Here is a 9,739-nt window from a genome sequence, read left to right as displayed (position 1 = left end):
TGATTACTTACGTGCTGGTCATAAGCCATGTTTGTTAGGGTGATGATAAGATCACGTGAATTATGGTTCGTCGTTTAATCGGCGTCCAATCCCGGCTAACTTCCGGAAAGGTAGAGTAGCCAATAGCGCTAGAGATAACAAGTGAACCAAGTCCCGCCCAAGGACTGACAAAATTCCAAAATGTTTCGCGCGAGCAGAGAGAGGAACCAGCGAGCGAGCGGAGAGAACTGATCGCGCTGTAGGCATGACCTCGCTCGCAAGAGCGTACATCGTGCGCACAGATGATGAGGTGCGCGCGCGGGACTTGTTTTCTTCGCGCTGGATCAGTTGAGCGCGCGCGTGAAGATCCCCTGTGTGCTCGCGAGCTGTAGTTTTCTCGCGTGTAGATCTGTAATCTGCTCACGGTTCACTTCTCCTCGCGCGCAAACATCACCGCTGCGCTCGATTAATATTGGCATTGATTTGCCGCCATAACATTCTCTGTTACATTCCTTCATAGAGCACCGTACTCTCACAAGTGAGCGGCTAATTAGGCGCGCCATCATGTGGTCGGACAATATTGCCTCTTATATTTGTACCTAATAGTTTTATTTAAAAAAAATCGCGATACCTCGATTTAATGAAAAATTAAATCGTCTTAAAACGTAAATTCGAATTAATCGGAAAAATCGAAAGAATCGCCCAGCCCTACTTCATCGTGTAGTTTGCAAACTTCCCGTTCTAGATCAGTTGTTTCCCACCCAGCAAAAAGTCGTCGAAAAGACGTTGAAAAGACGACATTGTCAGACGTCCAAACTACGTGGAAAACAGGTGGGAAAGTGAAAGACGAAACGACGTCTTTTTTACGTCGTCGAAAAGACGTAATTGTAAGACGTCCAAACAACGTGGAAAACAGGTGGAAAAGTGAAAGGTGAAAAGACATCTTTTTCATGTCGTCGAAAAGACGTAATTGTAAGACGTCCAAACAACGTGGAAAACAAGTGGAAAAGTGAAAGATGAAAAGACGTCTTTTTCATGTCGTCGAAAAGACGACATTGTCAGACGTCCAAACAATGTGGAAAACAGGTGGAAAAGTGAAAGATGAAAAGACGTCTTTTTCATGTCGTCGAAAATAAGTCAATTTTAAGTCGAAATTTGTTTCTGAGAAAGACCTTTATAAACGTTTTAGAACATTTTTACATAATTCATAAATTAAACATTTTGTTATATAAATATAAAAATATTAATTATTAGGCTAATATTTGCTCTCAAAATAGTACAGCAGACAAAAGTAATGACAAAACATGCATTGGTCAAGTTAACATTAACACAACAACAACAACAACAACAACAAAAAAGCATCAGATTAGTGTTTTCAGCTCTGCGTCTGCCACCGCCAGACCGTACAGGTGGTCTCTCACGGCCCTGTAAATGATGTGGCTGTTGTGTCGCACATTTTGGCTGCAACTGCAATAACAAAGAAAAATTCTGTTTTAGTTGATATAGTGCGCATCCTTACGGTCACATGTGTTTTCTGATGTGTTATTTTAAGAAAGTCTTGTTTTTAAATTAACGTGACATTCCAATAATAAATGCTATTTTGACTGCATTACACACACGTTTTTGTATAAGGACACATTACAGTTGATTTAACCATACTTTTTAATGTATTATTTATTTTTAAGAAGTGGACAGAGATGGCGAAAGTACACACATCCTACTCAAGATGAAGTGATACTGATGCTTAAAACGACTCTGGTAAAAGTTGAAGTAGCCTACTGACTGCACTTTTGAAGTCAAAGTAAATAGTATGGCCTCAAACACGTAATAAAACGTTTCTATTCCTACCTGTTTTTCACGCTGGTAACTAGACTCACATCATACAGTACATGGATACGTTTATACAAAGTAACATGCATTTCTAATTATGATGTTACATAGTTGCCAATTGTCAGCTGGATAGCCAAGCATCACTCAACAACATGCTCAGAAAGTCACTCCGTACCATCAGCCTGACACAAGCTCAGCATTCAACAGTTTTGCTGCTTTTCGATCAAGAACACCTGCCATTCGTGTTAATACGCTCTAAAAATAATAGTACATTTTAAATATAAATTATAATAGTTTAAATGTATACATTTATTCTATAAAAACATTTTGCATGATCTTTTTTCACGTGCAATTTTCTGATCCTATGCATTATAATTTTATCTATAAATGACATGCAATCCGATCAATAAAACATCTTATTAACTGGTGTAAACAGTCAAATCAGCCGACTCTCTATTGTAATCATCTAATTAGCCATTTTGCCTTCATAAAAATGGGTGTGAGAAAAAAACTGGGTGGAAGGAAAATATATTTTTAAGTTTTTTGCGTTACCTCAGCAAAGTTCCCTCGCAAAGATGTTTTCCACAAACACTGCATGTTCACTTAATGTTTTCACACGCACAGCTAGGACACTCTTGTAAGCCTATTTATTATTGATTCTTTTTTTTACATTAAACGCATAATAATTAAGTGCAAAAAAAACAGCCGATCACTGCAAGTGCCACGGTGGTTGCTTTGTTTCTCTGCTGTTGGCTTGTCAGTGGCGCGGCATTGATCACTTTTGTGTTAATAAAAAATAAGATAGCCTAATTTAGTAATTTAATGTAATATATAGTTATTAATCAGTGTAATTTATAAATTCATAAATTATTTAGTGCTTTTTCGATTTAGGCATATAGGCCGAGTATCAGGCCCGGCGCTACGGGGGGCAAAGGGGGCCTCAGAAAGAATTTGTTTACTGTTTGTTTAATCAAAACTGAAAATTCTTTTTATCATTAATTACTAACACTCTAGTCATTCCAACCTTCAGAACACATATTTAGATATTTTATAATATGAAATAGAATTAAATAGAATATGAAATAATTAAATTATGACAATTGTGAGATTAAAGCTAGGCATATAGTGCAGAGATCTAGGGTGCGTTTCCCAAAACCATCGTTAGCCAACTGAGGTCGCAAGATTTTTCATTTCCTAAAATATAATAAATATTAAATTTCATTTTATAATAAATCGCCTAGTATTTATTTATTCATATGATTTATATATGATATTAGAATAGATGTTAGCTTTTGTAAGTGATTTGTTTTAGAATAAGATATGTCATTCTCAATAATATTTGTAAAGAAAACGCAGTCTCTATATGTTCCATTTACATATATTTCAGTAAATATAGAAAACGAGTGCATGTTTTAACCAAAAATAACATTGGATTTTATTTAAATGCGTGTTTGTGTAAAACAATATAATTTGCACAAAGAAATTATGGGGTTCTTCTGTAAAAAAAGTAGCCTCTCACATGTAGCTAGGCTGAATTAGGCTCAGCACGCTATACGGTGTTACCGGTTTTAAGACGCAACACCGGTGGCATCACTTTTCAACCGTGACACCGTCCCACCACTTGTTTTTTTTTAAGTATTTTTTTTTTATTAATTATTTATTTGAATTAAATGCAAAATATAATTCTAAATAATTTACTTAAGACGAGAGCCTGCACTATAATTATAATCTGAACATAGCTATGCATCATATTTCATTTATCACGTGAGGAGAAGAGAGGAGTCGAATTTACAAAAAGAGATTGGCGGACGATTTAGTGTTAAAACGTAATGCAAAAGCGCCTGTTTGGCAATATTTTGGGTTCAAACCAAATGCAAAAAGAGAACCTGAAAACTTTAATGAGGCAATCTGCAAACTTTGCCTGACAAAGGTGGCAGCATCTGGAGGCAACACAACTAATTTATACATGCACCTTTAACGCACCTACTTGATGTTTAACTATGGGTTTTTCGCGGGTTAAGATTAATAGCCATAAAGCGCAACGCATACTCTCATTTTAAAAATCACGCGACCACTATCTTACAATGTTTAATAATAAATAATCTTATTTATTATCAATCTTATTTATTACTATTTATTAAATAATCTTATTTATTATTAAAACGAGTGATTTAGCAATGCCGCGCCATTAATAAGCCAACTGCAGAGAAACAAAGCAACCATCGCGGCAGTGATCACTTTTTCCGAAGTTCAGCTTCTTTTGTATCCTGTGTGTGCGCGTATGTTATCACTGAACAGAAAGTTGCTTTGTCTCTGGCAATATTTCGGCTTTTAATCGAATAAAAAATTTTAATTTAGATGAGCCAATATTGCAAAATTGCAGTAAAGAAACTGTGACGTGAGGCCACACATCAAATCTGAGGTCTGATCTCATCTAACTCTCTTTGCTGTCATCCAGACACTTGATACAGACGCCACACAGTCGCAAAACTGAGGCAGGTACCAGCTGACAGGTAGAATAGCTGAAGCCTTTGCAAAATCTGTTGAAATACAGCACTGAAATTAACAGGCATAAATGTATTTGAGCCAAAAACGTCTTTCTATCTGTAAAAACACAAGAGCCAGTGTTATATGTAGAAGTTGTGTGGCCTAATAATTATATTAATCCTAATAAAATGAAAACCAAAATAAACAATTCATTGCATTTTTCATTTGATAAAAAATACACAGAAACGAAAAAAATCAAAGGGTGGCTAGTTTGTATTAATGTGTTTTAATATTAACAAAAAATATGCTCAGCCTATTTAAGCTTAACGGTTAAGCCGCCAATAGGCAACCCATTCAAAAAATATTAGTTTACTGTGTACTGGGTTATAATATATATTGTACAATAAAAACTAAATGTAGCATCGCTGTCATTTAAAACATGCAATTCATAACACACCAGGGGTGCGTTTCTCAAACAACGACGTAACTCACCGCTGAACTATCATACAATGTATTGTTTGGGGAAAGAACTATGACGAATGTTTCCCAAAACGCAGTTTCTCTGTCACAGATCCATCGCTTGAACCACGTTAGTTATAACGTAAAAGGCCCATAATGATGTTCTAAACGGAGTGGAGAAACTACTTTTTTAGAGAACCCCATCATTTATTTGTGCAAATAATATTGTTTTACACGCACACGCTTTTAAAATAAAATCCAATATTAGTTTTGCTAAAAATATGCACTCGCTTTCCATATTAACTGAAATATATGTTAATGCCACATATAGAGCCTATGTTTCCTTTACTAATATTATTGAGAATATGACATATCCTATTCTAAAACAAATCACTTACCAAAGTTAACACGTATTCTATCAGATATAAATCATAATAATAATAAGGCTATTTATTATAAAATTAATTTATTATATATTAGGAAATGAAAAAAATCCTAATTTAATCATAATATTAATAATACTAATGATAATCATGATGAGGATGATGATGATGTCTGAAAGATAACATTATTCCCGTGAAAAAAAAATTATATATATATATATATATATATATATATATATATATATATATATATATATATATATATATATATATATACACAACATTTTAATTCAAGCAATTAACAATAGTATGGTTCAAAAACATGTTTTTACTATAGTTTTTTCATGTGAGTATCTTACAGTAGTTACGTCAATGGCAGGTTCATTTCAGTTCAGTAGAAAACTGTCCTCTTCATAATATTTCTATTTATTTCTCCTTTGTATTATAGTATAAATTAAAAAAATACAGACTTTCCTTTATGTCTCCCATTCATTTTTTTTACATCCTGCTCTCCATCTTAATTTTATGTCACCAGAATCACGTGATTGCACCCAAAGTTCTGCTGATAAAAATATTTAATCTTTTTGCAAGCATTCACTTTAATAAGTCAATAACAGATTATTAATATCTATTTAAAGATAATTCCACCAAGCTCATAGCAGAATGCTAAAAACATGATGGTTTTGATTTCTACAACTAACAATCTCACTAATAGAGCATGTGCTGGCTACTGACAATTTGTGAAGGTAAAAATTAAAATAAGTACTGTTCAATAACACTGTTTTTACTATTACGGTTTAAGTATAATTTAATAAGACTCTCAATTTATGAATAGTTAACTGGTAATCTGGAACCTTCAACCTTTATTAAAATATGAATTGTTAAATAAAGTTATATTACTCAATAAAAAGAGTAAATATATGGACGACTACTATACATTTGTCTTCTTTTGACACATAATTTTAAACGTGTGGCTAAAAACGTATCTTAATAAGTGGCTTAAAATTATCTTTTATATTTTTTTGGTGGGCCAGAGAAAAAGTTGGCAGGACAAGTAAAAATCTTTTCCGCTGGCCACACCATGCCATTAGAAAAAATCTTAAGTGATGAGCCCTGTTGAGTAATTTTCATTCTCATTAAAATTCAAATGTGCATTGTTTTGTGACAATTATTTTAGATTTTTTTTATAAAAATGTATTTAATACAGCCATAAAAAATGGCTAAAAGATTGTAAATACACTGTACTGTAAGCACAAGTTTGGTGTGTTTGAGAGAGAGAAGAAAAAAGATTTCCAACTCCTAAAAACAAACTTTCTCAGACTTCAAATATACTGGTCACTAACAAAAACTTCAGTCATGGGTGCTGTTGTTTTACTACAGTAATACCTTCAGAGTCTGCGACGCAGTGGCGCAGTAGGTAGTGCTGTCACCTCACAGCAAGAATGTCGCTGGTTCGAGCCTTGGCTGGGTCAGTTGGCGTCTCTGTGCATGTTCTCCCTGTGTTTACATGGGTTTCCTCCAGGTGCTCCGGGTTCCCCCACTGTCCAAAGACATGCGGTACAGGTGAATTGGGTAGGCTAAAATTGTCTGTAGTGAATGAGTGTGTGTGGATGTTTCCCAGAGATGGGTTGAGGCTGGAAGGGCATCCGCTGCATAAAAAGGTTCATTCCGCTGTGGTGACCCCAGATTAATAAAGGGACTAAGCCGAATAGAAAATGAATGAATGAATGAATGAATGAATGAATACCTTCAGAGAACATAGTAGTCAGTGATCCACATAAGCAGAGAGATTAGTGTGGTGCAGTCAGAACTGAAACAGAAGTCTGTCCAGGCTGACACAGGTTAATGATCTTGATGTTTTCAATTGAAGATTCCAGCGAAACTGCCATTAAAAAGTTATAAGAAAAATAACTCAGCATGACATCTCACCTGGTATCTACTATTACAAAGTACAATTCCAATGTAAATTATATGTTTAATCCACAGTATTTGTACCATAAAATTGCCACAATTTTGACTCCTCACTCAGAATATTAAGTTACATGGTATTTTGTGAGAAATACAATTATCTTGTTTGGAGTTCATTTCCTTGTGAAGTTATAAAAAGCTTAATGATATAATTTTTTTAATGAATGCGTTTACAAACATTTTTTATCTTTTATGAGTAAACTGCAGTAACGTGAATCGAAAGGGAAGGATGTAGACAAAATGAATTTTAATAAACAGGAAAATAAAAAAAACGTACACCAGAACCTAGCACAACAATCAGAAAAAAAAAAAACAGACAAGCATGGTTTGTGAACAAAGGAAATCAGGAACAGAACGAAACCACAAATAATTAGCTTGACTAGCGACATGTCGGGTGGACAACTTACGAAATGGCAAAGCTTCCCCATTCAAGGCTGTGGAGCGTCTCTGGCGAGGAGTTCATCACTAAATGTAGAAACAGAGCAACAAAACCGTTAACCGACAGCGATTCACTTTGTTAGCATTATTACAAGTTAAAAAATGTTAGCTCGAAGTACCGTTAATGCTATTTGCGAAGCGTTTCTCATAACGTTAGCCTTTAACGATAGCCGGGGCAGGAGCATCTTTTTATGCTAATTCAGATTTTACAGACATTCTTATATTTTTACACAGGTTAAAAAGCAATGAAGACATAAAATGAAGTAATTTTGTTGAAATCGCCAAATAAATAACCAAAACAGCTATTATTTACCTTCATAGATTAGCTGCTGTCAATGACCTCGTCACTATACAGGGCGACATAAAAACGTATAAAGTGATTAAGTGTTCATTAAAAATAATAAAAATGTAAAACGTTACACATCTAAAGTTCCATTTAACATAAATTATAAGTAAAACGACTAATGAAACATGTGAAACGTCGAATATAACGTACTTACCTTCAGATTACCGTTCCGCCCGTTGCTTTGTGTCCGTTATTTATTTCAAATGATGAGCACGCGCAAGTCCGCTGACTCGCGCAGAAGAGTTCCTGGCTCTGTGCTATTGCCACTTATCCCCCATATGTTCTATTCATTTAGAACATTCTAACATTCAAAGTTGGAATTATTGAAAATAAAAAAAGCATTAAAGATCATCTCTAGGTGTAATTTGCTTTCAAACTATTTTTACAATTCAGTTTTAGCGATCTTCATGTTTACAATTGTGTTCCCTTGGCAGTGCACTTTAAAAATATTGATGTCATTTTGAACACCGCCTCATGGCAAAGCTATAGGTGAGCTATTATTAAAAAAGGGACTTTATGTTACATCTCCAAAGCTTGCGAAAACAAAAAGCATATGTTAATTCTTTTAATTTATAGTGGGTTATTTATCACCTGTACTGTATATGACATTTCTGCTGTGGTTTACATGTGTTAAATTAAAAAAGTAGACTTTAAAAAAACCTACTTAATAATAGTAATAATAATAATAATAATTATTATTATTATTATTATTATTATCATCATCATATTATTATTATTATTAAAGTATGATTTTTTCATTTCTTATAAATAATAAATATTAATTTATGATTTCTTACTAACAAGATTGAAACATAAAACAAAAAGGCATTATAAAGTGTATTACCATTTCGTTTTTTTTTTCTACCCTATTTTATTTAATCTGTTTTTACGTTGATGGACTTGAAATCTTAATTTACATTATTTGTTACAATATTTGTAGGAATTTTTTGCTTTATTAACAAATCGACTTAGGCTACCTGAAAAATATTTACATCAGTGCATGAAGCAGCAGGGAAAATACTGAAGGAGTTAACAACAGTAACATAGTAATTTGTTTGGCATAATTTAAATGTAATGGCACTAAACGCTAACTATATATTTAGCATTCTATATTGGACTGGAAAGAAAGCAATAGATGTAAAACATTTTGTGAGGAACTTGTAATTCTTCATGACCATTTGTTCAAGTACTGGGCTAAATATGGACCAAATCCGACGGGCAAAACAACCACGTCGATATTTGGTCTATGTTTGGACCAAATCCGACGGGCAAAACAAAGACCACGTCGATATTTGGTCTATGTTGGACCAAATCCGCCGGGCAAAACAACCACGTCGATATTTGGTCTATGTTTGGACCAAATCCGACGGGCAAAACAAAGACCACGTCGATATTTGGTTTATGTTTAGACCAAATCCGACGGGCAACACAATCACGTCGATATTTGGTCTATTTTTGGACCAAATCCGACGGGCAAAACAAAGACCACGTCGATATTTGGTCTATGTTTGGACTAAATCCGACGGACCAAATACAGACCAATTTTCGACGTCGATATTTCGGCTAAATTAAGTCTATGACGGGCCGACTTGATTTAGCCCAAAAAACGACGTCGAAATGACGTCTCGTGCTGGGTGGGTTTATTTTTGTACTCAGTTACCTCTTCTCTCATCACCGCGATCAAGCTTGAGTTTTCCTCCATTTTCCAGGAGAGGTCCTCCATCCTTTTTTCTTGAATATCAAATCTGTCCGCCAGCTTGTTAACAACTTCCAGTATTTTTTTTATTAGTAGGGATGTCCTCTGGATGATCGTTCTCCTCTGCTGATCGATTTTTTTTCAGGCCTTGCA

General features: G+C 34.4%; 1 long non-coding RNA gene across 2 annotated transcripts; it reads right to left on the bottom strand.

Annotated features, from left to right (window-relative positions):
* Nucleotides 1–1,239: 1,239 nt before the first annotated feature.
* LOC130246954 (uncharacterized) lies at nucleotides 1,240–8,115 on the bottom strand. Of its 2 annotated transcripts, none has more exons than XR_008839477.1 (5): nucleotides 7,858–8,115; nucleotides 7,514–7,571; nucleotides 6,886–7,020; nucleotides 6,525–6,787; nucleotides 1,240–1,446 (listed from the first exon to the last, which is right to left on the bottom strand). It is a non-coding gene; the product is annotated as an uncharacterized LOC130246954 (long non-coding RNA). The 2 variants fall into 2 exon arrangements; XR_008839478.1 differs by having other exon boundaries at nucleotides 6,525–6,678.
* Nucleotides 8,116–9,739: the final 1,624 nt, after the last annotated feature.

The sequence above is a fragment of the Danio aesculapii genome, chromosome 19, assembly GCF_903798145.1.
Source record: "Danio aesculapii chromosome 19, fDanAes4.1, whole genome shotgun sequence".
Taxonomy (NCBI): domain Eukaryota; kingdom Metazoa; phylum Chordata; class Actinopteri; order Cypriniformes; family Danionidae; genus Danio; species Danio aesculapii.
The sequence above is the reverse complement of the archived record's forward strand: the minus strand, read 5'-3'. Positions and strand labels throughout refer to the sequence as shown.